Genomic DNA, 21884 nt, shown 5'->3' with positions numbered 1-21884 from the left:
TAAATCCCAGCATGCATGCTGGAGATGACGCGAGACACTCTTTGACATGGGACTCGATCTTCCTCACATTTTTGGCCATTGCCAAATTTTCCATGTACCTGATATCGCACAGAAGCGAAGAAAAATGAATATTCTATGTGACTATGAAATTTATGTTGTGAGATCTGGTTGTACGGATGGCCACAGCGTTGCATGACGATCGCTACTGGAGTCTTGTGGTAGCCATCAGTGTCAAAGTACAATTTTCAGTGTGGGGATGTGTCATTTTGGTTTATTAAACGCGGTTGACGAAGCAGCTCACATGTAAAACAAGTCTAACACTCTCGGGCATATCAACCCAACTAGTCCCAACAAATAATCTATTTTCGTAGCGAAAAGTAGTATAGAGGACATTTTCTTTTCTTGCACACTGTTCGTTTCCTTCTAGAGGATAAGAGTCATTGATCTCTCACATTCCGAAGTTATAGTTTACTTTGCTGCATAAGTGAAAATTATCTCAATTTCATGTTATTGTTTTCAAGATTCGTTGCTGTCGTATTAGGGTAAATTGTAGAGCAAAAATGAATTCTACTCCAGCGCTACTTTCGTTGCACGATTCTTCTTTTATGTTGTAGCTGCTTAATTCCGGGGCATAATCAGTTACAGACAACTCTACAGTCTGTTAGTAGGTCTTTTATTATAGCAGCGGTACATCTTTTTTTTTTTTCGGAGTGCTGCAAATTTGTTCCACGTTCCCTTCTCAGGCTAGGAGGCAACAACTTGATTTCCTGTTCCACAGAAATCCAATTTCTTAAATTAACTACAGCAAGAACCATTTGTCTCAGGGTGGTTTGTTCTTAAACTTCAGAGAGCAATCTGTACAATGATTACTAAATTATTCGCACGAAAAGCAGACCATTTCCTGGCCTGTGGACTACATTCCCGTCCTGTGGTAGAACTGTAGAGTAGACCAAAACAATCGACACTCGAGAAAATAATCAATTTGTTCCTTTGGACAGACAATTATAACGCACGGTGGAACACGATACCTGGCAATCACATTGATCCCCTTCGCACCTTGAAACGATCTTTCTCGTTAGTACCAACATTATTTTCACCACTAAATACTTATAGCGTGTCCTGTCCTTTGTTTCAAAGAACCTACTACTGTTAGAACAGTATGACTTCTGCAGACTGGAGAAGATAAGCTGAGCCCGTGTGCTCAATGTCTGCTGCTGCAATCTTTCTCTCGACAAGATCCTAATGAAGGTGGTCGCTATGGTCTTCCTTTAATCCATTGTGTAACATTTACAATATGTGTGACTGGACCGCCGGCCGGTATGGCCGAGCGGTTCTAGGTGCTTCAGCCTGGAACCGCGCTGCTGCTACGGTCGCAGGTTCGGATCCTGTCTCGGGCATGGATATGTACGAAGTCAAAATGTTCAAATGTGTATGAAATCTTATGGGACTTAACTACTAAGGTCATCAGTCCCTAAATTATCCTAACGACAAACACACACACCCATGCCTGAGGGAGGACGTGAACCTTCGCCGCTCGGCTAATCCCGCGTGGCGTATGATGTCCTTAGGTTAGTTAGGCTTGAGTAGTTCTAAGTCTAGGGGACTGATGACCTCAGATATTAAGCTCCATAGTGCTTACTTGTTAGAGCCATTTGAACCATTCTGTGACTGGACCAACGAGTATTACTGCGCTGGTCTATGCGTTGATGAATTTGGCACTGAAAGTAAGAGAGAATAATAAATCCTGTCTGGTAGAATATGAAACATAAGGGGTTTGCGGAACTTAAACGTACTACACCACGGATAGACTTTCATCGTGAGTGTCGTATGAGCTCACTCTGCAGAACATTATTGATACATTTACCGTGTAATCCAGAACATTGGTGCACAATATGATCATCAGTATTGAGAGCCAATGTCTATCACTCCCTTGTCAATAAACAAGAAGAGATGAAAACGTTTTCTGCCACCGGGAAATAAACGTACAACTTCTCGGCCATGTTGCACCACCACAGCGCGCTTAGTGGCTTCGGCCGGAGGGTACCGGTATCGCAACACGTGAACGCGGAAACGACGATGTGCCAAAGCGCATTCGACTGATGTCAGCATCTGACATCAAAATACCATCATAAGAGCGCTTCGTTTCTTGTGACTGACGAAAACGTCGTTTTATGCAGCAGCCGCATTACAGAATCGTCTGATATTCTAATTGGTTTTTCGTGTCGCAGGATCCAACGGTGTCAGAAAACAACATGCGACGGACTTAGGGTACGGCTTTCCCGAAAAGAAAAAGAATGCGCCGTCTTGTATTTGTGTGGTAGGGCGGCCAGGGCAGTGACCTGGAACCTGTTTGCAACTAATGAACAGTCGGCACGCTCGCCGCCATTCGTCACCGTAATCTCACCTCACGATGCATTGCGCCCTCTGACGTCAGACAGCGTGCTATGGTGGAAATTAAGTCCGTGGCGAGTGTCTTGTATCTCTGTCACAGTTCGTATTTCGCTGTACGATGTCAACACCTGTAGAGCCTGTTTGCGGTAACATCACTTTTATTTCTCCGACCATTAAGGAGTAACGCTTTGGCAACGACAGATATTCTCTGAGAATAAACACGATTCTACGGCGACTGGAATGAAATTCTGAAGAGCCAAACGTTGTGGACGTAACAAGGCTCTAAAGACTTTGGGAATATTTTATGTAGACAACTAATTGCACCAACAACAATATACGTTAAGAAAGACTCTCTGATGTACAGTGTTTAAGAATAAGACACCAGCCCTTTCTAAATTAAGAACTAATTCTCAACGAACAATCAGTTTACTCTTCAATAAATTCGAAACAATTCTATCATATTAGCTTCACCTGTTAATAAGCATTTTGTTCGTTTAATCTCTCTAGTATGTGAATCCTGTCCTTATGTTCAAGGGCAGAGGACTTTTATTATCCTTCCGTGTGTCTATCAACATTTACACACTAATGTCTCTGACAATTCTGTATTTTGCTTTGTGTGTATTGTTTTGCCATATTATGCTAAGTTCGAGCACCTGATCTTTCTTTTTTTACAAGCATATGATATTTAGCAATTGGGAAATATACGTGTTGTATTTGAATTGATGTGCACTACAACGTTAACACTAAAATCACAACGTATTACCTTATCTACATATCCGATGTAAATACAAGATAAACCCGTCGTTACGTTAGCGAATCATAAACAGATTTGTTAACAATATAAATACCGCAAACTGCAACGAGACACTTTTTTACTTCATAAGTGAACATAAAAAAAAAGTGACTGGCTGCAATTCTCAGTACTTATGTTGAACATACAGCCATGGATTCATAAAATGTCCGTAAGGAATATGATTAATATGATTTGCTGCTTGCGTATTTTAAAACTGGTTCATTTACCGATTTTTTATTCGTCTCACGGCATCGAGCTACTAATCGCAATATAAAGAGATTAATCCGTAATAGCTGATAGTTGTCTGACTGCAGGACACAAGGGTGATTAGTTTCCTGTCGATGTTGCGGTCATTCTGGACGCAGCTCAGGTGCGACAAGAATAAAGAAGGAAATCAGCCGTGCCCTTTTCAGATGAACCATCAGCACTCTCGTGAACAGATTCAGGAACTTCACGAAATTTCTAAACCTGGATGGTCAAGAGGTTTTTGACTTTCGCTCCCCTTCATGCTAATCTAATGTTAAACCACTGTGCCATCTCTCCCGGTAATAGCCGTCAGAAAGAACATTTTTCACTCAGTTATCAAGTTTCTTAGCAGAATAAATTAAAAGCTAACGAGTGGCTGTTTTGTGTTTAAAAGTGAAAAACCTGAAGTTTCATTCATCATTCATGTAGGGAGACAGTGTTGACAAACATTTCTTAAGGCATTTTATGAGGTTTCAGTCGCATAGCGTATTTTTGTGGTTCGAAAGATAACTTACAAAACCAAAATTACCTCCAATCACACTTACACTGTCCAGTTTATTTACAGAAATGCACCAAAGTATTGTTATCACACTTTTTGAATCTTATTCCATCGCTGCTTAGAATCTGTTCCACGCTTCCACTGCAATGTAAAATATTCCTAGAGAAAGGTAATTCACGCACAGGATTGTAATTCATGATCGTAGCTAGTCCCAACGTTGAAATACCCAGGGATGGTTCGGTACACTGACCAGCCTGGATGCAGTTTTAGGAGGTTTTCTCATGTCAGGTGAATGTCGGATTGGACCCCCACTGCCAAACGGAAATTATCCTTCGGACGTTCTCCACAGCAGTAGGCTGCAAATGACACACTTTCAAACACACCGGATACAGTCTTCGCTTTACGCACAGAATTGTAATTCATGATCGTAGCAACGTTGAAATACCCAGGGATGGTTCGGTACACTGACCAGCCTGGATGCAGTTTTAGGAGGTTTTCTCATGTCAGGTGAATGTCGGATTGGACCCCCACTGTTTTATTTTCCAAAAGATGCTGCTCTCTTCCTACGAATTCTCACACACGTATCGTGTCAAAATTCGATAGATGTAACAGAATATTTCCTTACTGTTACTCCATCTGCAGCTAAAACCAGGGAGAAGACTAATGGTAAACTTCACCAGGCAGAACAACGCTTTTAGTGTCTCTTGCCAACAAGCCATTCAGAGTCGAACCCACACCCATCAGCTCGTGGTTACATCTTTCTGCTAGCAAGAGAAGCTACAGCCCAATTCCTGATCGTATTAAAGGACCATCTGAATGTTTCTCACAAGGCACATGAGATCAGTAAATTTATAAATGGGAGAATGACACAGGAGAGGGCTGTATCTAATCAGCTGAGGACCCACAAGAAATTGTATGCACTTCCACAGAATGATTCAGATTTTCAATTTATTCACAACAAAAACAAAAGAAAGTAATATTGGCGGATTCCTACTGTTCCAAAATCCGCTTCGATGTGAAGCCTCCAGTAGGATAGTAAATAGTTGGAAGCAAACTATTTTGTTTCTTTGTTTATTTTCCGATTGCACCTCCTACACAGGGTTGTCTGATGTAATACATCTCACCTCTCTCCCTGATTACAGTTGTTTAACAGCTATTTTGCTGAATGAAGAGTCCGCTCATTGCCGTTATTACACACGCCATGTCATGAGACTTGCTTAATGTTGTACAGCTGAGGTATCCAGCACAGAATGGAATGGCTGTTGTCATTTTCTGTCATTAAATTTGGTCTTCGTGCAACTAAAAGCCTCGCACTACACCTGCTTGAAAGGTAGTTGTATGAAGTATCTCTACTCCATATTCAGGCAAGACGTTTTTGTACCGTAAACGGACTCTTTGAGAGAGGAGTTCCGTCGAAATAAATGGCTGACAGGAGGTCTGAGAATTTACTGCAAAAATATTTCCGTTAGTGGTAGGCAGCATGTCATCTCAAACAGCTGCGTAGCTTATGTTTGTGACTGCGGTTAGGTGTTCCAGCCTGCGGCAGGACGAATGGTTGTATAATAGATTGGTAGACTGCCCCTTGGATATAGCCTTTTATTCGACATCCAGTAGGTGCTAAAGATTGCCATTCTGAGGCTGCACGTCTAGTGGAAAGTCTTGCACATCATCGTTCATCCTGTCTCACTATATGATACCGTACGTTTACCTTCATAAACTAAACGTCATGGAAACAAAATTGCATAGGACACTGAATGAATCATGTGTCAAATGAAGACATCAGGAAAAGCTTCAGGTCAGCGCCGATCTAGGATTAAATAAATGTGAGAGAAATCGTCTTCCAGATTTTGGGCATGTGCTGCTTGCTGAAGATGATACAACGGTGAACATAGGGCGCGCAAGGGTGTCTAAGGAAAGAAGCCCAAAGGTTAACCAAAATAACGCTGGGCAGACACACTGCGCGCTAATGGTGTAAAACGTCATCCTGACTTGGCACGGGACCCCATAAATTCTTGTAGCCAATACTGCCACATGGCTCGAAAACGACAGAAAAAAGTAATGGGTACAATTTGAGGTTCGATTGCACGACAGAGGCATCACAAGGGTATGTAACATGGTTGTATATTGTATCGACTGCTATGACAAGTCCTTTTTGGAAGACCGATCATGAGTGAAAGCACATACTACACTACTGGCCATTAAAATTGCTACACCACGAAGATGACGTGCCACAGACGTGAAATTTAACCGATAGGAAGAAGATGCTGTGATATGGAAATGATTAGCTTTTCACAGAATTCACACAAGGTTGGCACCAGTGGCGACACCTACAACGTGCTGACATGAGGAAAGTTTCCAACCGATTTCTTATACACAAACAGCAGTTGACCAGCGTTGCCTGAAACATTGTTGTGATCCCTCGTGTAAGGAGGAAAAATGCTTACTATCACGTTTCCGACTTTGACAAAAGACGGATTGTAGCCTATCGCAATTGCGGTTTATCATATCGCGACATTGCTGCTCGCGTTGGTTGAGATCCAATGACTGTTGGCAGAATATGGGATCAGTGGGTTCAGGAGGGTAATACGGAACGCCGTGCTAGATCCCAAAGGCCTCGTATCACTGACAGTCGAGATGACAGGCATCTTATCCGCATGGCTGTAACGGATCGTGCACCCACGTCTCGATGCCTAAGTCAACAATGGGGACGTTTGAAAGACAACAACCATCTGCACGAACAGTTCAACGACATTTGCAGCAGCATGGACTATCAGCTCAGAGACCATGGCTGCGATTACCATGGTTACCACGCTGCATCACAGACAGGAGCGCCTGCAATGGTGTACTCAACGACGAACCTGGGTGCACGAATGGCAAAACGTCATTTTTTTTGGATGAATCCAGGTTCTGTTTACAGCATCATCATGGTCGCATCTGTGTTTGGCGACATCGTGGTGAACGCACATTGGAAGCGTGTATGCGACATCGGCATACTGGCGTATCACACGGCGTGATGGTATGGGGTGCCACTAGTTACACGTCTCGGTCACCTCTTGTTCGTATTGACGGCACTTTGAACAGTGAATGTTACATTTCAGATGTGTTACGACCCGTGTCTCTACCCTTCATTCGATCCCTGCGAGACCCTACATTTCAGCAGGATAATGCACGACCGCATGTTACATGTCCTGTACGGACCTTTCTGGATACAGAAAATGTTCGACTGCTGCCCTGGCCACCACATTCTCCAGATCTCTCACCAATTGAAAACGTCTGGTCCATGGTGGCCGAGCAACTGCCTCGTCACAATACGCAGTCACTACTCTTGATGAACTGTGGTATCGTGTTGAAGCTGCCTAGGCAGCTGTACCTGTACACGCCGTCCCAGCTCTGTTTGACTCAATGCCCAGGCGTATCGGCCGGCCGAAGTGGCCGTGCGGTTAAAGGCGCTGCAGTCTGGAACCGCAAGACCGCTACGGTCGCAGGTTCGAATCCTGCCTCGGGCATGGATGTTTGTGATGTCCTTAGGTTAGTTAGGTTTAACTAGTTCTAAGTTCTAGGGGACTAATGACCTCAGCAGTTGAGTCCCATAGTGCTCAGAGCCATTTGAAGCCCAGGCGTATCAAGGCTGTTATTGCGGCCAGAGGTGGTTGTTCTGGGTACTGATTTCTCAGGATCTATGCACCCTAATTGCGTAAAAATGTAATCACATGTCAGTTGTAGTATAATATATTTGTCCAATGAATACCCGTATATCATCTGCATTTCTTCTTGGTGTAGCAATTTTAATGGCCAGTAGTGTAGTATGAGCCTCTCTGTCTGATTAAAGAAAGTAGGTGGTTAGTCAACGTTCTTTCATTCCTTCAGATTTCTCCTGCACTTTAACGTCTTTCGGCGGCTCTCTACATGAGAACTGCAGTAGCACAATACTGACAAATGTTTGTTGTAAAAAGTTTCGCAAAAAAGGTAAAATGTGCAAAGCACTGAGGGGACTACACCCTGTCTCGTGCTGCATCTACATTGATACTCTGCATATTGCTGTGAAGTGCAAGGCAGGGGGTACTTACGTGTTGCTGTACCATATATTACGGTTTCTCCATTCACGCATGGACCAAAGAAATAATGACTGCTTGAACGCTTCTCTGCTAGCTGTTAGCCGCCTGATATAAACTATTTCTATAATAGTAGGCCGAGTCAGTGAATATCAACAAAACACCGGACATAAACACGCTAAACTGCTGCAAACTATTTTTTAACCGACAACTTTTTTCCGTGGTATACGAAGGGAAATGTTATTATACACCAAGTGGCAGCTCCAATTTCATAAAATACATATGTGTGATCATAGCCGGTTTCGGCACCTAGGCCGTGCTCAGATGGTCACCAATTACTTATCCTGACTGTATAAAACGTGCAAGTATCCTCAGGATAACTAATTTCTGTTCACTTGTCAATGGCCTCCAGGCGCGAAACTGACTTTGACAATAAATGCCTTTTTATGGAACTATGGAACTGGAAGTCCGACACTCTTCTTGAGAACATTTGCGTGCGTCTCGCAATGTTCAACTGCTCTTGTCTGCACAATAATCTGACGCGGCTGTCTCGCTTCGAGTTCATTAGCAATATCTTTCTTCACGAGACGTTGCACGTGAGAATCATCAACAAACTGAGGGCTACTGGCCAATGTGCGTCAGTACTTAAATTAAAAGAACCCAGTTTCCAGCGATTCACTTCCTATCTACTTTCTGTGCCATTATGGTGCGTCCTGTTGCTAGCTTGAAGTGCAGAGGCATATGTGCTTTCTTGCCATTGGAAAGCAGATTGGTTACTCCCATTGAGCACTGTTTCTCCATAAGAGAAAGTGAGTTTAATCTTAGGAGTGAAATTTTCTTGACATCTAGCAGCTAACATTTCAAATACACTCTAAAGCAAAACAAAAAACAGCTGTAAGGGTGTCGCGGATGACAACCAAAGGGGTCCTGCTACGAAATCAAATGGCACTCGAGACCATCACTCCTGATTGTCGGGCCGTATGGCGGGCGACAGTCAGGTTGGTATTTCAGCGACGTCTGGACACGTCTTCGACCTGGAAACTCATTGACTGGAATAGAACTGGATTCAGTGATTGGTCCCGCTTCGAACTGAGCCCTGACGAACAGCGAGGACGTTTCTGGAGACATGGGTGGCTACCAACCCAACTTTTGGCCGCCATACGGCGGGTGCCATTTGATTTCATAGCACGACCCCTATGGTTGTCATCAGTGGCACCCTTACAGCACAGCGGTACGTTGACGATATTCTTTGACCTGTTTTATTTCCCTTCATGGCAAGCCTTCCTGGGCTTACTTTTCAGCAAAATAATGCCCTCCTGCTCACGGCGAGAGTTTCTACTGATTGTCTTCGTGCTTGCCAAACCATTTCTTGGCCAACAACGTCACCGGATCTTTCCCCAGTTGAGTAATGGAGCGTTTTGGACAGGGCTCTCTAACCAACTCGGGGTTTTGACGATCTAATGCACCAACTGGAGAGAATTTGGTACTATATCGCTCAGGAGGATATCCAACAACTCTATCAATCAGTGCCGAGCCGAATAACTGCTTGTGCGAGGGCCAAGTGTGGACCAACGCATTGTTGACTTCTCAATATGTGGTGCTCTGTCTCTTGAATAAATCATCCAATTTTTTCTGAAATCGTAATCATTTGTTAGTCTGTACATGTACGAGGGTCACTCCAAAAGAAATGCACACTATTTTTTTAATCCGTCTTTCATTCTACATGTTTGAAAGTTGTACAGTGTGTGGATACATCCTGTAGGAACAATATTTTCATTTCTACACATAATTTCCATCCCTCTCAACTGCCTTACGCCATCTTGGAACCACAGTCTGTATACCCGCACGGTAAAATGCTGGACCAACCTGTTGGAGCCACTGTTTGGCAGCGTGCACAAGGGAGTCATCATCTTGAAACCTTGTTCCACGAAGACAGTCTTTCAGTTTCCCAAAGAGATGATAGTCACATGGAGCCAGGTCATGACTGTACGGCGGATGTTTCAGTGTTGTCCATCCGAGTTTTGTGATGGCTTCCATGCTTTTTTGACTGATATGTGGCCGGACATTGTCGTGCAACACCAAAACATCCTGCTTTTGCCGATGTGGTCGAACACGACTCAGTCGAGCTTGAAGTTTCTTCAGTGTCGTCACATATACATCAGAATTTGTGGTGGTTCCACTTGGCATGATGTCCACAAGCAAGAGTCCTTTGGAATCGAAAAACACCGTAGCCATAACTTTTCCAGCAGAAGGTGCGGTTTTGAATTTTTTTTTTTTTTTTTCTTGGGTGAATTTGCACGATGCCACTCCATTGATTGCCTCTTCGTCTCTGGTGAAAAATGATGGAGCCATGTTTCATCACCTGTCACAATTCTTCCAAGAAACTCATCTCCACCATTCTCGTACTGTTCCAAAAGTTCGCTGCATATCGTTTTTCTTGTTTCTTTGTGAGCCATTGTCAACAACCTGGGAACCCACCTGCCACAAACCTTTTTTAACGCCTACACTTTCAGTATTCTGCAAACACTTCCTTCCCCTATCCCCACGTAGCGTGACAATTCGTTCACTGTGATGCGTCTGTCAGCAGTCACCAATTCGTTAACTCTCTGCACATTGTATAGAGTGTGTGCAGTACGAGGCCTGCCGCTGCGAGGACAATCCTCAATGTTGCCGTGTCCGCTTTCATCACGTAATCTGCTTGCCCACCGACTAACTGAACTGCGATCGAAAGCAGCATCTCCATACACCTTTTTCAACTTCTTGTGGATGTTTCACACTTTATCGTTTTCACAGTAGAGGAATTCTATGTCAGCACGTTGCTTCTGACGAACGTCAAGTGTAGCAGCCACCTTGAAGACATTCTGTGACGGCGCCACGCACGGGAACAGGTTGAACTAAGTTTGAAAACAAGCGGGAAGGATGTATCTACACACTGTAAAACTTTCACACAAGCAGAATGAAAACAGTATTTTTACAAAAATAGTGTTCATTTCTTTAGGAGTGACCCTCGTACATCATATCTACCGATTTCCTTCCCATTCGAATAATTCTTTCGTGGTGCGTCCGTTTTATATCAGAGTGTAGTTACATGAGTTTTCGTGTTTAACTGTGTTGATGTTCAGAGTAAGAGGTAGTGTAGTTAGGAAGTTAATTTAATAGCAATACTTGCTTAATTGCCAAGTACTTTTTAAGTTCTCAAAAGTAATTTCCGATACATAGAGCATAAATTTATGCTTTATTGTTTACTTAATAGAATGCAGAACCGTATGAGAAACACGCTGTGTCACATGCTCATCAGATGTATATTGATGTGAATTAATACATCATGCTCTAGCGTTATTTCTTTAATGAAGCAGTTTTCGCAAAGATCTTAATTAAAAGTATCTTCTTTGGTATAAAAACAACAGATATACACAAATATACATTAATAGCTGAGCCTAATGAATCATCAGGACGTTAAACGGTGAAACCCAGGGAGTATAATTAGCGTAACAGGTTGAGAAGGCTAATTATCAAGCGGGAAACGTGTTCCTTCAGTTCCTGTTTTCTTAATCTGCGTTCCCCTTGGAGATTTATATCACGTAACTGTAATTAACGTAAAGCAGTTCATCATATTTCATTGATATTTTAGGCTACAGTTTTTTATTCATAGACTTTCACACGGCTATACTAGTGATCAGCTTCGACAGAATGTTTCCTAAAGTAAGATACTAGAAAACTGGTTCATTTAAAAGCATTGTAACCATTTGTCATTTGTCACGAAACCTCTAGCCTGTAAAAGAAAGAAAGAAAAGTACGTAGACAGACTTATAAACGCCTTTCCTCTGTTGGGAGTCTAGTTCGAAATCCTTACCATTTACGTGTCGGAAGATTCGTGTGACAGTAAGTTTCTTAATTTACACATCGTTAAAATGATTCTGACAAAATCGTCTTGACCCGCTAGACACCCAGTGTTGCGTACATTCGGTACTCACCTTGGGCACTGGATTTTACAATCTGTCTTCCCCCGCACCACTTTCGGGACTTGAACAGCGTTTCCACGTGGTCTGGCACCCGTCCGCTTGTTTTCCCGCTTATTGAGTGTGCAGTCCCTGCAAAGGAAACAGACACCACTGTAGACACGTAATTATTCGTACACGGCTGTAACAAACTGAAATATGATAGTTAACAACATATTATTCATCTACCTAAACTTTAATAGTTTTTCCTTTTGCTTATTGCCGAATGTTTGCTGACCTGCTTATTAAAGGAAAAGTGCTTGTAGTTTGGTATAGTGTCTACTGCCTCATTAGTCAAATAATTCTGACAGCAGAATGCTTGGAGTTTAACAGTAAAATAAACGCTCAAGAACGGCTCCATTCAGAACAGAGGGCACAGAGTAGCTTTTATGCATTGCATTCCGTTTTTTGTAATCTAGATAACCAACTCGCTTGCAACTTTTTAATACCGTCAACGTTAAAACGCATATAAGCCATATAAGACTGGCGTTGGCCAGGTACTGACTGGCACTTTTGAACAGCAGAAATTAGTTCTGGAAAAATTAAATCGAGTTCTCGGCGATTTCCGTGGACGGTCACAGCTCCTATGTTACCTTGCATGTAGGAATGTAAAGCAAATTAATGACAAGCTTAAATTTATTGTAAGAATCCTAAAGAACTAAATGTACGCATGAAAGATGTTGCTGACAAAACGCTCGTTTGATCAATTGCTAACCACTGTTAGACCCTTACCCAATTGGATTGATTGAAGAGGTAGAAAAGTTTAAAAGAAAAGTGCTCACCAAACCGCAACGGGAGACATTACAAGAAAGACATTATGCGTAGAGGAGAGCCTTAAGTATAAAATTCAGAAAGCTCAAGGTTCAGACCGTGTCAAAAAACATACCACTTTCTCCGATATGCGAACAACGCTAAAATTTAAGAAAAAACGGATCGTACATTATGCGGAATGTAGAAGTAGATGTAAATAAAATATTCGTGTTAACAGCTACTCTTAGACGGAATGCACTATTCGCTTTGTAATAATTCTTCACGAACTGTTCTGTTTCTTTCTAATCAGTAAACGCCATCGTACATCCTTTTTCGAAGACGGTGCTTTCTTTTAGCTTCAAAGCCTGTCCACTCTGCAGGCAAAAGATGATGTCAGTTACAGGAGCCCAAGTGTCCAAACAGGCGTCATATGCGCGACAGCGAGAAGCGCAGGAGAGACAGATGAGACTACTCAACTGCCTGCTGACTGGCAGCTGTCTCCGCTTAATGACGTGGCGACACCTGCTGGTGGAATTGTGTACCGAAACGCGACGTGAGTACCGGTACGTTGCAATGCGATCTGCGTATTTGGTTTCACAAGTCAGATACGTCTACTCGAGTAACACGTTCTGAAGAGCTTCCAGGACATCACCTTTACTGTACACAGTCGCAGAGCAACAGAGTTTGAAACAACACAGTAATGTGGTCCTGTATGGGTTGTTGTGTCCAAAAGGTTGTCGCTAAAGATCACTGTAAAGCAATTTTCTTCATTGTTACTTAAATCCGCACATGAGGTGGACTGTCAGTAGCTGTTGCTGTTTTTGAATGTATTCTTTAAAAAATTAGCATGAAGTTTACTAAAGAGAGAAGGAAGAATCGAAAATGTGTGGCTAAAATTTACTACAAATGCATTACGTAATAGGTTGTCAGAAATCATTTGCTCTTTTCCTGCGTCCGTTACCGTCTATAAATAGTTGAGAACTTGTTTACGTATTTAGAATACTAAATTTATGAAATGCGGCCAACAGGTAATTGTCCGAATTTACACGATGGCAATCTTGCAATAGTAATGAGAGTTTTGATGATATTGTAAATGATGACTTCGACGTCGTTGGTGTGGGAGGATTAGCTACTGTGAGCATTGAAACTAATGAAGCTTTGGCGAAGCTTTATATGGGCCAGTCCTGCAGTGGTATCTTGATCTGCAGGAGGAGAATAGAATAGTGAATATGGTCGTCATTTAGGACATAGGGTCGGGCGTAGGGTATGGATTCAATTGGTTTTTCTGGCGCTGAATTGAAGAAAGTTGGAAAGGTGCTAATAAATTATTGTGGATGTGTGATAGACTCATATGTGATGAATCGCCAGCATTTCGGCCGCTAGAGTAGGCAGCCTTCGTCAGTGTGATGACTGCTTGTACTAGTAGCCAAAATGTTGGTACTTTTATTATATATGACTCAGTCATCCACCCAGTAGAATAATATTAAAATTTAACCCAGCTGTGAAAAGCAACGCTCTTATATAAGTGAAAAGAAAATGGTGGGAGTTATTAAAGAGGTGTCAGGGAAGTACTATTTCCGGTACGAACGACAAATTCCCTCCTAGATTTTGGTATCTGGGAGAGGGAACCTACTGAAATTTCCTTGGTGTGGGATCTCCGTGCATGAGGATGGGGAGGAGGAGGTATATGTGAATGCAGTCCAGGATTGCTTCATACGTAAATGTGAACACCACTCACGGATTACATCTTATTTTAGGGCTGTTCCGACTAGTCAACTGCTGACTACAAGCGGTATAAGATCGCGGAACATGTGATCATCATGTCACAAATCCCTCCAGCCGTTATTGCCAGCAGGTCAATCCTGATCCTGCCACTGTGTCTTTATTCAAGCAGCTCCTCATTGGACTCACAAGGGCTGAGTAGACCCTGTCCCGAACCTTCCTACCTCAGGGAAAAACCTCAGATACTGAAAGTCGAAGCCAGGTCCTTCTGCATGATACCACTCAGCTACAGGGTCGGTTAAGAGTGCTTAATGTACGGAAATATGGGATGCTGAGTGTTAGCTACAAGAAGGTGTCAGTTTTCCGCAACGGTTGTAAGTAGTTTAGAACAGGTAAGAACTTAATTATCTGATTTACGAGGTGTGTCAGGGGACGCGTTGTGCCTGGCGTTCGACAACATGCAGCGAAGAGCTTCACTAACGAAGTGCAGATCCCGAGGAACTTGGACGAAAAGACGGGTCGCATAAGAGATTTTTCGGTGCTTAGAACTGTTGAATAGTGTAATTCCCCCGTTCAGCAACGTTAGCAGCTGCCGACTGTCATGATATAAAATTTTGTCACTGACAAGGACTTTAAGTGTTGTGTCTTACTGTATTTCCGGACTGCAGAGACGAAAATGAAAAGTGTTACAGTACGAACGCCTTGGCCATACGCTATTAAACTCCTGCGGTTGGAGAGTGACGTGAGAATATAATGGGTGTGACCAATGTTGCTAGAACTTCTCAGACGGAGATTGCAACGCAGCACGCTCAAGGTGTGCATGTGTATGGTAGCTAACCACAGTGCTTCGGACTTTGAGGAAGGTCGAACCATTGGCATGGGGAACATAGTAGCGTCATATTTACACGCCGCACGGAGAGTTGGCTTTAGTGCAACGATTGCAGGACGTGTGACGACGATATAGTGTCAGAAAAACAGTGCGGCAAGAGCAGCAGGCAGAAGGACTGTGTCACGAGAATATCATAGGACTATTCGGCGGACTCTGACGAATATTCGAATGAGAACATTTGAAAACCGGGCAAACGTTACAGCCAGTCACAACTAACCTACGGAAACAGACTACTGGAAGTCAGGTCGAGACCTCGAGTTGTCATGTGTCGTTTACCGCTGAATTCATATAACTGACAACGGAGACCTGCATAGTGTAGATCCAGGTGGGATGTTGAGAGGCTGTCTGTGGTGTTAAGCTATTAGTCTCCGTTCTCTCTGGTGTCTGATCGACGCCAACGTGTCCGTAGACGATCTGGTGAAAGGTCACAGGAAGCAACGATTCTCAACAGCTACCCCTTCCAAATGTTGACACCATGATGTGAGGATATGACAAATGGACTGGTCTGGTAATTGTTGATTGGGGGCTGACGCTTACCTGCATGTGACAACAATCATAAACGCTGCCGTCACACTCAGGATGTTGTTGTTGTGGTCTTCAGTCCAAAGACTGGTTTGATGCAGCTCTCCATGCTACTCTATCCTGCACAAGCCTCTTCATTTCCGAATAACTAGTGCAACCTGCATGTTTCTGAGTCTGCTTACTGCATTCATCTCTTGGTCTCCCTCTACAATTTTTAACCTGCACACTTCCCTCCAAAACTAAACTAGTGATCCCCTGATGTCTCAGAAAGTGTCCTATCAACCTATACCTTCTTTTAATCAAGTTGTGCCACAAATTTCTTGTCTCCGCAGTTGCTTTTGGTGTCTCCACATCAATTACGTTATCCACCTATCTAATCTTCAGCACTCTACTGTAGCACCACATTTCAAAAGCTTCTGTTCTGTTCTTGTACAAACTGTTGATCGTCCATGTTTCACTTTCCTGCGTGGCTGCTACAGCCAAATATCTTTAGAAAAGGACTTCATAACGCTTAAGTCTATATTTAGTATTGGAGGGCAGCGTGGAGGGTAAAAATCGTAGAGGGAGACCAAGAGATGAAAACACTAAGCAGATTCAGAAGGATGTAGGCTGCAGTAGGTACTGGGAGATGAAGAAGCTTGCATAGGATAGAGTAGCATGGAGAGCTGCATCAAACCAGTCTCAGGACTGAAGACCACAACAACAACAACAAGTCTATATTCGATATTAGCAAATTTCTCTTCTTCAGAAACGCTTTTAATGCGAATGTCAATCTACATTTTATACCCTCCCTACTTCGGCCGTCATCAGTTATTTTGCTGCCCAAATGGCAAACCTCATCTACTACTTTAACCTTCACGCTCTCGCGCGGGCGGTGAAGTGACCGCCTTTTTGCAATTTCGCGCCATACTTACTCCACAAAGGTAATAAGACGGCGGGAGGGACATGTATTCTCTAGTTGCACCTTTTTCCGACAGATTCTGCTCAAAGTTCACGCAAGTCGCACCTCTCTGCCTCTCAGGACAAGTTCAAATAGGTCCGAACACGTTCGGCGGTCAGTTACCGTCTTGCGAGCGCTTACGAGACTTTGTTCTACTCGTCTACTTCGGAATGTAAGTATTTCTTTTTGTAATTCCCCTATAATTCCTCTATTTTGTAGACTCTTCCAATTCTCTAGTGAATGTGCATGTGCTCCAGAATTTCAACATCAAGAAGAACACAAAGGTGGCCCGCATGTATATTTTTACGCTTACTTCACTTTCAGGAATAAATTCGTTACGCATTTTTCAATTCAACATAGGTAATATGAAAGAAAAAACGAGAAGACAATTCTTACATGCGTTATCTTTGGAACTGATGAGCGAAAACCTGAAAGAAAGAGCTAAATTGAAGCATTTACCAAAATATTTGTTAGTATTTTTGGAAAATTACAGAGAGAGTGACGTAGTTTATCCAGCTGTATCAACCCCTACAAAGGAGAGGAATATGTTATTTGTGTGGCTCAAAAAAGAATATAAAAACAAAGCGAGAATGCGGTGAATGTGGAAGATACGTCTGTCTACGGCATTCAACCACGACAGCTACGTGCAATAATTGTTGTCAGCCTCAAAACGAAAATGAAATGCATACAGACTGATCAGCATTTTTCATCTGACAGAAATGTTTGTGACGTTTTCAATCAAAAATACTTTTTTCGAAGCAAAATTAGCTTTTCTTGTGACGAGTTAAGACAGTGAATAATTCTAGTCTTAAGTGTTACATTATATAGTGCCAAAGCATTGCAATTAAAAACATGTTCTTATATTTCATTTGGGTATTTGGCTTCCTTTTTGTATTCCATTGTATATTTTATTGTTAAATAAATAATTTTGATTACAAATGTGTTTGAAATATTGTGTGAGATATCCTATGTCGATATTTTATGGAAACATGACCTTTAAAAACGGAAAACCTTAAGAGATTAATGAAAACTCTCGGCCGTCCGCCCGCTCGCGAGCGCGAGCGTGACTATTTCTAGAGCTTCCTAATCTAATACACATAGTATCACCTGATTTAATTCAGCTACATTCCATTACCCTTGTTTTGCTTTTGCTGATATTTATCTTCTATCCTCCTTTCAAGACACTGTCTATTCAGTTCAACTGCTCTTCCAAGTGTGATGTCCTTAGGTTAGTTAGGTTTAAGTAGTTCTACGTTCTAGGGGACTGATGACCATAGATGCTAAGTCCCATAGTGCCCAGAGCCATTTGAACCTGTCTGACCTTTTTTGCTCTTCCAAGTCTTTTGCTGTCTGAGTTACAATGTCATCGGCAAACCTCAAGCTTTTATTTCTTCTCTCTGAGGATACCAAATGGTATATTCCATTAGGATAATGTAAGACCCCATACTGTAGATTACACCACAAACGCCTTCAGGAATGAACGGAACATTAAATGGCTTGCCCAGTCCCCTTATTTATTAGCCAGAGATCTTGTCTGGAATCCCATGGGAAGACGTTTGCTTCTGACCAGCCTAAAGCCAGCAGTCCTTATAAACGACACATCATACGTTTCAGACATGGGAAGAAACTCCTAAACACGAATTTCGGAGGCTGATTGCTCCCACGCCACAAATACAAGAGTGTATTTCGTGACTGTGGAGGCCATGCCTCATACTGATGTTGATACTGTCCAACACTTCCGACTAGAAAGAAAGTATATTTATTTAATACCGGTTACGTGATGAACATCTCCGCAATGTTTGATAAATATTGGACTGCTGCTTCACGGTGTAACACCTATTTCCGTCAGAATAGAAGAAAGAGTTGGGCGCTGTTTCTTCTGACGAAAAGCTGAGTCTGATCATCGAATGTAATCAAGTGGCGACTAGCTGATTGCTGTGGCGGATCGCGTTGGGACAGCACGGGCACGGGACCACGTGTGAGGTCAACGGCTGGCAGCGCCGCCTCCTGCCTCCTTCTCTTCCCCCCGACGTGACAGCGCGGGCACACGCCGCGTGCGGTAGGCCGCCCACGCCCACCGCCACGGGACCACGCCCTCCCACCAGAGGCTGTCCGGCCTCCCAAACCTCTACAGCACAACTCGTGACACTGCGATTACAGCTTTGCAAGAGGCCAAGGAAATACACTCGTGTGCAGGCCTTAAGGACTAACTTAAGTGTGGAGGAGGTCGCCAAACAGCGAGTCATCGGTCCCATCGGATTAGGGAGGACGGGGAAGGAAATCCACAGTGCCGTTTCAAAGGAATCATTCCGGCATCTGCGTGAAGCGATTTAGGGAAATCACAGAAAACCTAAATCACGATGGCCGGACGCTGGTTTGAACCGTCGTCCTCCCGAATGCGAATCTAGTTTACTAACCACTGCGCCATCTCGTTCGGTCGCGTGATGTGTCAGTGAAAAGCAACATAGCTCGATGAGGGACCGTAAAAAAGAGAGAACTGCTACAGTATACTACACAAGGAAACTGAAAAAAATACGCAACGAGACAAAGAGAAAGGACACTTTTCTTCAAAGACGATAAATACGCCTAAGTCACCGCGATTAATGACGGCATCCTGGACACGACAAAAGCGCGTGATTAGCCGAGCGGTCTTAGGCGCTGCAGTCATGGACTGTGCCGCTGATCCCGGCGGAGGTTCGAGTCCTCCCTCGGGCATGTGTGTGTGTGTTTGTCCTGGGGATAATTTAGGTTAAGTACTATGTAAGCTTAGGGACTGATGACCTTTCAACAATGCTGAACGTACCCTCATATGGCGAGAGGTGGGAACACGTAATGCATCCATCAACATTATTGAACATGATCCCATTTTGCACGTTTGGTATGCTTTGGAGAGACATATTGAAGTACGTCCACATGCACCAACGACCGATCAGCACTTGTCAACAGCGCTGGTGGACGGAAGGAACGCCCTATCCCCTTACCAAACTTGTGACAAGCATTGAATAACGTTGAAGACAATGCATTACCGTCCGCGCTGGTCACACACTATTAAGAACCATGACCTCTCTGTTGTAATGTACAGAGGACCACAATGATTGTTGGTTATTTCAGTGTCATTACTGTCTTCGAATAAAAATGTCACTTCTGTTGGTCTTGTGACGTGTTTCTTTAAGTTTCCTTCTGTACTGTACAGTAGCAGTTCTTTCTATGTACGGTCCAAGTTTCATCGGGCTATGTTACTTGGCAGTGCCGTATCATGGAAAAGTTACTTTCCCAAGCTGCGACGTGGTTGGGAATAAAACAGTGACCCAAATATACACTCCTGGAAATGGAAAAAAGAACACATTGACACCGGTGTGTCAGACCCACCACACTTGCTCCGGACACTGCGAGAGGGCTGTACAAGCAATGATCACACGCACGGCACAGCGGACACACCAGGAACCGCGGTGTTGGCCGTCGAATGGCGCTAGCTGCGCAGCATTTGTGCACCGCCGCCGTCAGTGTCAGCCAGTTTGCCGTGGCATACGGAGCTCCATCGCAGTCTTGAACACTGGTAGCATGCCGCGACAGCGTGGACGTGAACCGTATGTGCAGTTGACGGACTTTGAGCGAGGGCGTATAGTGGGCATGCGGGAGGCCGGGTGGACGTACCGCCGAATTGCTCAACACGTGGGGCGTGAGGTCTCCACAGTACATCGATGTTGTCGCCAGTGGTCGGCGGAAGGTGCACGTGTCCGTCGACCTGGGACCGGACCGCAGCGACGCACGGATGCACGCCAAGACCGTAGGATCCTACGCAGTGCCGTAGGGGACCGCACCGCCACTTCCCAGCAAATTAGGGACACTGTTGCTCCTGGGGTATCGGCGAGGACCATTCGCAACCGTCTCCATGAAGCTGGGCTACGGTCCCGCACACCGTTAGGTCGTCTTCCGCTCACGCCCCAACATCGTGCAGCCCGCCTCCAGTGGTGTCGCGACAGGCGTGAATGGAGGGACGAATGGAGACGTGTCGTCTTCAGCGATGAGAGTCGCTTCTGCCTTGGTGCCAATGATGGTCGTATGCGTGTTTGGCGCCGTGCAGGTGAGCGCCACAATCAGGACTGCATACGACCGAGGCACACAGGGCCAACACCCGGCATCATGGTGTGGGGAGCGATCTCCTACACTGGCCGTACACCACTGGTGATCGTCGAGGGGACACTGAATAGTGCACGGTACATCCAAACCGTCATCGAACCCATCGTTCTACCATTCCTAGACCGGCAAGGGAACTTGCTGTTCCAACAGGACAATGCACGTCCGCATGTATCCCGTGCCACCCAACGTGCTCTAGAAGGTGTAAGTCAACTACCCTGGCCAGCAAGATCTCCGGATCTGTCCCCCATTGAGCATGTTTGGGACTGGATGAAGCGTCGTCTCACGCGGTCTGCACGTCCAGCACGAACGCTGGTCCAACTGAGGCGCCAGGTGGAAATGGCATGGCAAGCCGTTCCACAGGACTACATCCAGCATCTCTACGATCGTCTCCATGGGAGAATAGCAGCCTGCATTGCTGCGAAAGGTGGATATACACTGTACTAGTGCCGACATTGTGCATGCTCTGTTGCCTGTGTCTATGTGCCTGTGGTTCTGTCAGTGTGATCATGTGATGTATCTGACCCCAGGAATGTGTCAATAAAGTTTGCCCTTCCTGGGACAATGAATTCACGGTGTTCTTATTTCAATTTCCAGGAGTGTAGAATAAATTTCCTATACTTTACGCCTATGGTCACAATTTTTTTGTCATCAGACAACCGGTTTCGGTCTATAATGGCCATCTTTTATAAAAAAGACCTAAAGATGGTCATTATAGACCGAAGTCGGTAGTCTGATCACCAAAAAAAAAAAAAAAAAAAAAAGAAAATTGTGACCATTGACGTAAGGTAAAGGAAAATTAAAGTTACTTTCATCCTTAAGTTTTGCACAGAGGTGTACATAAACAGTGTGGAGACAGTACAAACACGAGGTGAAGGCAGGGACAGTTTATCCACGTATCACATGCGTATGTACATTTACATCTACATCTATATTTCGCAAGCT

This window comes from Schistocerca nitens, chromosome 2, assembly GCF_023898315.1.
Source record: "Schistocerca nitens isolate TAMUIC-IGC-003100 chromosome 2, iqSchNite1.1, whole genome shotgun sequence".
Taxonomy (NCBI): domain Eukaryota; kingdom Metazoa; phylum Arthropoda; class Insecta; order Orthoptera; family Acrididae; genus Schistocerca; species Schistocerca nitens.
The sequence above is the reverse complement of the archived record's forward strand: the minus strand, read 5'-3'. Positions refer to the sequence as shown.